Here is a 7,425-nt window from a genome sequence, read left to right on the forward strand (position 1 = left end):
AGGAGTTTCACATCCTTCGCTTGACCACAGCCTTGTACCCGGCGCTGCCAGGGTGGCTGTTAGGACAGACGTCAGGGAAGCCACGTGCGTGGGCAGTTTCTTTGACAGAAGAACCTCTCTGAGGCAGGACCATGCAGGAGCTGGGCAGAGACGTACCTCCTCTTGGTGAACACTGTCTCTCTTGCTGTTCATGGCTTTACTTTCAGTGCCCAAATCAGGAAGAAGTGATATTCCTGCCTTTAGAGGGGCACATCTCAGTAAGTTAAGATACTGAAAGCCTGTCTCTGGCAGAATGAAGACTTAAAGCTGTATCTCCTCAGTCCTACCTTGTGTCGTTAGCACTGAGGAAGATGAGTGGTGTGGATAGAAAGAATCTCTTCTTCTCTAGGGAGATTAAAGATCTCCCTTGAGGACTAAGAACATATCCTGGGTGCAGTCTGCCTGCTAAATGCTGTGAAAAACCAATGTGGGAAAGCCAAGATGAGCGAACTCATTCCCAAGCATCTCTGCAGGTCTTGTTTTGGTACTGGCACCGTACAGCAAAGTAGAAATTAAAAGAACAGAGGTACCATTCTTCTGCTAACAGCAGAATTAGTTTCCCTCTCTTTCCTTTGGATGACTCCTTATGGTTCTTCCATTCCTGGGATTGCATAACAAGACACAGTATCAAGTCACTGTGTGATAATGTGCGTAATGTACAACCTGGAGAGGTTGTTACACTCTTGATGGGTGAGTTCATCTGCCCCACAAACACACAGCTCCTCATAGTCCTATTTTAGCTCTTTAAGAAAAAGTCCCCCTCTGTCCTGCGTTATTGGTCACCAAAATAAGTCTGACAACACAAACCTTTTCAAATAAACCAAATGCCAAATAATAGTAGGTGTTTCAGGAAAATGTTCCATGGGAGTGTGTACCCTGACTAAGGCCTCCTCATTAATTTCAAATTATATTTCATATGGGATCTGCACCACCAGTCCATTGCAGGTCACATCAAGAAAAAAAATTACAAACATTTTCAGAAAAGCCCCTTTAAAAGAAACATGTTTACCATATGCTAATACATCTGCGTACTATACAGCAATGATTTTCAATCCCTGGGTGTCGAGAGGTCTATGAACAACATTTAAGAAAGCCACAAATATGACTACAAAATACAAGTTCATGCGTATTTTCCATACATTAAATTTCTTAAGGTAGCCTGTGCCTTTACTGGAAAACTATAGGGAAACCTGTACTTTTTTCAAGTCAGGCATATATTGTATGTCAAAATATACAGCTGGGGTATTGTGGGTTTTTTTGAGAGAGAGAGCATTGCTCAGGATCCTGCAGGAACAGAGAACTTATGTTTTCAATTTTTTTTTCAATAAAATGCAGTATTTCTTTAATGCTAGATTCCTCTGGTTTCCAGTGCCCTCATTTTTAACAATCTGCATGTATACAATCAGTCTAAGAAATGAGGAATGAGGCATGTTGTTTGGCTGCTTCGAAAATCATGTAATAATGCTATTTGAGTTTGTGGGCTTAGCCTAGTAGTCCAACTAAAATGACTGTCAGCTAGACAGATAGTGCAATAAAGGTGAAACACAGTATTGCAGATAAGAAACTAATCTTTATTTCATGGTCCCCATCTTCTCTGGGTATATAAGCCCAGCACTTTGTGGGATCAAGTGGCACTCTTAAACTTAATGCTATTGAGTACAACCAATTTGATTAGATTAGTTAAACCAATGTGGTAAAGGCAAAGTGAAACTGAGCGGCTTCATGGCCCCTACCATGTACACCATAAGCACAGTATCTTCCCTTAGCAAGGGAAATATCAAGGGCTAACAGCATTTGAAGTAAGTCTACTGTAATTTAAATGTAGCATTGTATGAAGCATAACAATAAGATCAACTGATTAAAAAATAGAAGAGCTAAACTGTGGACAAATTTATGAATGCACTGCACAAATTAATATGTATTTTTGCAAAGTATTCAGGAGAAGAGAAATATGTTTCTTCTAAGAGGATGTAGGTGGGGCTAATACAGTGTACCAAAGAGATTAAGAAAAAAAAAAAATCCTGTTGATGCTGTGTTCTTGTTGTGTTTGAAGTAGTAATTAGAGTCTGGCGTCAAGTTTGAATGATAACTATTACTTTCTTCACACAGGTTTTCTAAGCTTGAGAGACCAGTTTTCAAAAGCTCTCTAGCAAAGCTATTATGTTACCAGTATTACTCCATCAGAAGAAACTGTTAAAGGATGATCTGAAAAACTGAGGGTGAGTCCTGGTTTTCCAGTATCTTCTCAGGACTGGGCTTCAAAAATGAAAGTCAGCTTTTCTGACAGTAATCTCTTATAATTACAACTGAAAATGATGCAATTGGCAAATTCTCAACAGCTTTGGAAATTGGACCTAATACATTCAAAGGCATAAGCCTTTAAAATATTTCACACATAGACACTTTTTGCTAATATTCTCAATTAGAACTCATGTTTTTGTTCTTAAAGAAAAAAATCCATGCTATTTCTTTCATTGCTGATACAGTTTTAGTTGTTACTGCTTTGAATTTTCTGGTTTGAATACTCACAGGTGGAGGTTGTCACTGCAGATGCCCCAGACTCTGCCAAATGATTTGCTTTCTATGCAGTTTAGCCATTTACCTCCATTACAGCTATTCAATACCCCAGCTTACTTCACCATAACTCCAATGCATGTTTTTTTTCTTCTTTAGGCTTATTAGAAAAACAACTTTTGGACTGAAAAGAAAGCACTTTTACCAGAACAGATGTTTGGATTCCTTTTACTCCAAACTCCCATAGCACTGTGTCCCAGATGGCGTAATACTGAAAAGGATTCCAGTAAGTCCTGTATATGGATTTATGAACATACTATATATAAAGAGAAACTTACAACTGAGGAGCTCTAAAACTGTAAAATAAAGCATTCAAAAGTGAGGAAATATAGAACTACATTTGCCTGTGCAACTTTGATTTGGCCTGTGTATGGCTATCCTTTACAACTGGACCATCTTTTGTTTCATGTACAAAATCTACAGCTTCCTCAGATAATGGGTAGGGTTTTGCTGGTTTTTAATCCTTTTTATTAAGTGTTTAGTATTCTGGTATTATTTATTGCTCATTAGCCAGCTCCATCCCAGAACCTAATTCTGTCATGGGAGTTTTATATGTTTAGCTCCCTGAAGTATTATGGTTCTCATGTTTGGTCTAGGATATGTAGTAGTGGTACAAGTAAGATGTATGCCTATGGGTGGAGGGATAAAGAGTATTTACTATTAACAGACTCAAACCGTTCATTTCTTTCCTTCTGTGGGTTCCCTTACAGTACACTATAGCAAGTTCTGCTCCTAAACAATTTTTCTGAGTTTAATATATTATTAGTCACAAGGTTATCCTGTCTTCATGCTAAGCCTTCACGTAGTAACAAAGCTTTTCTTAAAACCCACTGAAATGCTTTTCACCCTAAGTACATACTTCGGTTTCTGCCACACAGTCCTCTGCTAGTACTATATATATGTAATATCATTTCCAAATCACAGTAGGTGGAAGCTTGGTTTGAGAATACAGTGGAACATCCAGTAGCATTGATGTTTTAGGTAGTGACTGTTAAAAATTCTTGGAAATGTAAGAAGTATTTAAAGGCCAGATGGTTCAGGAAGCTAACAGGAGACTAACTGGCATCAAACTGTGGGACAACAAAAAGAGTGAAGAGGGTTATCTGCTGCAGCTTGCTTTTGAAATGAGAAAAATGGAAAAAATTTATGAATGCAAACATGAAGGGGGCAGCACTTTTCAGTTTTGAACTGCAGAGAGTTGTGGAGTGCCTGCCTCTTCCTAAGGCAAGAATAATACCTAGAAATACAGCCAGTAGGTGAGGGTACCAGACTGACATCTCACCTGAAACAACAAAATTACCTTATTTAATTTCTGCCAACAGGCATAATGGAATAAAAGATCTTGAGCCCAAAGGAAAGTAAATCATGTTGTCCCCCAAAAGATGGACTGCTTCCTCATGAGATGATGTTAAGGACAGGCTTCTCTCCATGCGAAGCTAGAGGGGTGCCCAGAGAAACAACAGCATGGCCACTGGATGTGGTTCATCCTTGCCAGGGTGGCAGTCTGCTCCCAGGACTACCAAGCAAAATACAGCTGAATTAACAAGTAAGAAAAAAATTTTAAATATCAGCCTCAGCCTGGATAAAAGCCTGGAAAATTATACATTTAATTGTAAAAAAATCTAGAATGACATGCTAAAAATCCTCAACAGAGACCTGCAAAGAGGCTACAATCATCTGAGCAGTATATTCTAGTTTAGTTTTTAAAAAGTACAACAGAACTTGGTCTTGATAAATAACTTGTGTGCAGGATCTAGAGCAGTTTTGTTGGGATCTCCAGCAATGCCATCACTCCATCTCAATGATTCTGTGGTTGGCATCATATCAACAGTATCAACCCTGCAGGTTGTGTAACAAGATAATGATGCAACCCCTAGGGATGAAGGTGGAGGTGCTGGTAGGATGATAAAGTCCCACCACCCACACACAATAAGAAATAATTGAGATTAGGTGAGGCTGCAGTCAAACATGAAACATTAAAAATACTGTTTATTAACAATGACAGAACCAATTAAACTGAATTTATATAAACTATCTAATTAACAGATTAGAAAGCCTGAAGTGACCTGTGTGATCTTCTAGTCTGACTTCCTGTATAATGGAGAGCAGATTTCCCTGAACTAGTTCCTGTCTGAACTAGATTGTATCATTTTAAGGGGGAAACATCACATTTTGATATAAATATAAACAGAAAAGTTACCATAATTCTTGGCAGCCCTCTCAATAGTTAATTATGGGTGACTGTAAATTAAGAACACAGGTCTTGGATCTTTGTCTGCTAGAGCTAAGCTGTGGATATTAACTGTATAGAAAGGTATGTAAAGGGCCCCCATTAACTTTCTCTTTGATAAGCTAAATAGGTGGAACTCCTTGAGCCCCACATTAGAAGGGGAGTTTCCTAATCCTTTAATCATGTTTCATGTCTATTCTATGAAATCCCTCTAATTTTTCATCACTCTTTTTGAATTTAGGACACAAACCCCATGTACAACATTCCAATTTGCCTTGCATCAGTGCCAGATACAGAGGAAGTATAAACCTCTCTATTCTTTCTCAATACTTACTTGCTTGGGCAATCAAGAGTTAGATTCCCTATTCTAGTCACCATGTCAGAGAAGTAGTGATTGTTCTCTGTTAGTCTCCAACTCCATTTCAGTGACTCTACTTTCCATGAGAGGACTCCCTATGAGATTTGCTGGGCCCTTGTTCTTCTTTTTAGAATATATGTTATGCTTATTTATCTGTGTAAGGCAAAAATGCTTTCACACTAATTTTGTGGAAGAATAAGGCACAAAGGGACTTACCAGAGGCTACCATGAAGTATTTGTGAAGAAGGAAACAGGACAGGACAGGTCTGCTGAATTCCATGCTGACACTAGTACTGCACATTTATATTTGAAGTTGAATTGCAGAGGCCATGACCAAATGCATTGTCAGCTGATGGATACAATCCTGGTATCAGACTAAATGCTGTCATTTCTTTTCAGATGCATTTAAAACTCTCCTGGTGAAATAAAAAAATAGGGCTTGAACCATTTAGCCTCCCTCCTGCCAGAGGTAACCATGTCATACCTTCTCATTCATAAATAGTCCCACACAAACTTAGGAAATAAAATATTTTCCCAAGCAGGAGGAAAATATGATCAAATTGGAAATATAGACAAAGGAAAATATTATCTTAGCTAATTCTTCCTTGTCATCTTGTACGGTAACTTTTACTGAAACGGTACTTTTGATTCTGTCCTCTGTCTCCTACTGTAGGGAATAGTGATAGTCTTCGGCATCAGTCTGTGTTGGGTAGAGCACCAAACTTGGTGACCCATGCAGACCAAGCAAAAGAGCTATTGTAATAGGAGGTCTAACTTAAGACCAGATTTCATGATGAGTTTCATTTCTTCGTTCAGTCAAACCCTGTGCGCCAGACAGGATTGGCTCTGACAAGCTTCTACTGTAAAATGCTATAAAAGAGGCTAAAACACAGGCCAGAGCTAGGGATAGTTCTTGGGAAGCTCTCTGGATTTCCTGGAGGGCAAGGTGTGGCTCTGTACGTGGGAGGTAAACGCCAGTGATTTTCTGTTACTAGTAATTAGGTGCAGCTTGAGTTTCATTAATGAGCTACATATGCATACTGGAAAAAAAAGTTTATCTGACACTGGGATTATTATATGTTGCCAGCTAAATGTCTTACAATGTTCATTACCTTTGTTATTTTATGATTGGCACTTATAAACATCTGAAAGCATGTTCATATTTTATCAACATATAGGAAAAAAAGTTCTGCCACTGAGAGTTTTTAATATAAAAAGAGAAGGAAATCTCCTGGTAAATCTCCAAATTATCCCACCAATCTGTCTAATATTTTGGAACTACTTCTTGCATTAGCATTTGTTTTTATTAGCTTTAGTCATTTTGCTTTTGATGTTGTTTATGATCGCTACCAAATACAAAAATATGCTTTCCTGAGGTGAACACCCAGCATGGAAATACCAGTCTTAAAAGATTTGATAAACCAATAAAGAAAGGAAACAGAATCTCATCAGGGGAAAGGGGCTGGGTAGTTTTAAATAAAAGAGATACTGCAATTCTAGTGAGTATTCATCAAAATTTAGCGATACAAACAGGACCCCCCCCCCCCGTAATGTAGCTAAAAATGTCTGTTAAATTATTTTTAAAAATCCATTCATTGCAGTCTTTAACCACATGCTACCTGAATATTATGGCAGATATTCTAAAGTTCTTATAAAACATTTTAAAGGGTTTTTTTCACTCCATTTTGATGTTTCATAGCATCACAGGTTTTCAGGCCAGAAGAAAGCACTGTGATTCTCCAGCCTGACCTTTTGCACAATACAGGTGACAATTAGATCAAGTGATGGCTACATAATTTCTAGTGGAGCTAGAACGCTTCCTTTGGCAAAAATCCACCTTCTTGATTTAAAGATTTCAGGTGACAAGGAATACTTCAGAGACCCATCTATCTAATTTTTTTCCCAAGACTTAGTTAGCCTAAGGGGCTTTTCTGTTTGTTTTGGTGTTTGGTTTTTTTTTTTTAAATGTCTCTTGGCTCAGCTTTCAAACACTACTAGAAGATTTGTCTGCTAAACTGAAGATTTCTATGATTACAATTATTCTCTTTATTTATGTAATTCCAGGTGAGTTAGCTCTTATTGATTCATTGATGGGCTAAAGAGATTAAGCTTTTCAAGTTTCTTCTGTAAGAAGGGTTTCTAGGTCTCAAATCAACCATACAGTTCTGCTTAACCAGTTTCTCAATTTTTGTCTCAGTATCAGGCCAAGGCATACTGCTCCACC

This window comes from Haliaeetus albicilla, chromosome 8 (genome assembly GCF_947461875.1).
Source record: "Haliaeetus albicilla chromosome 8, bHalAlb1.1, whole genome shotgun sequence".
Lineage (NCBI taxonomy): Eukaryota > Metazoa > Chordata > Aves > Accipitriformes > Accipitridae > Haliaeetus > Haliaeetus albicilla.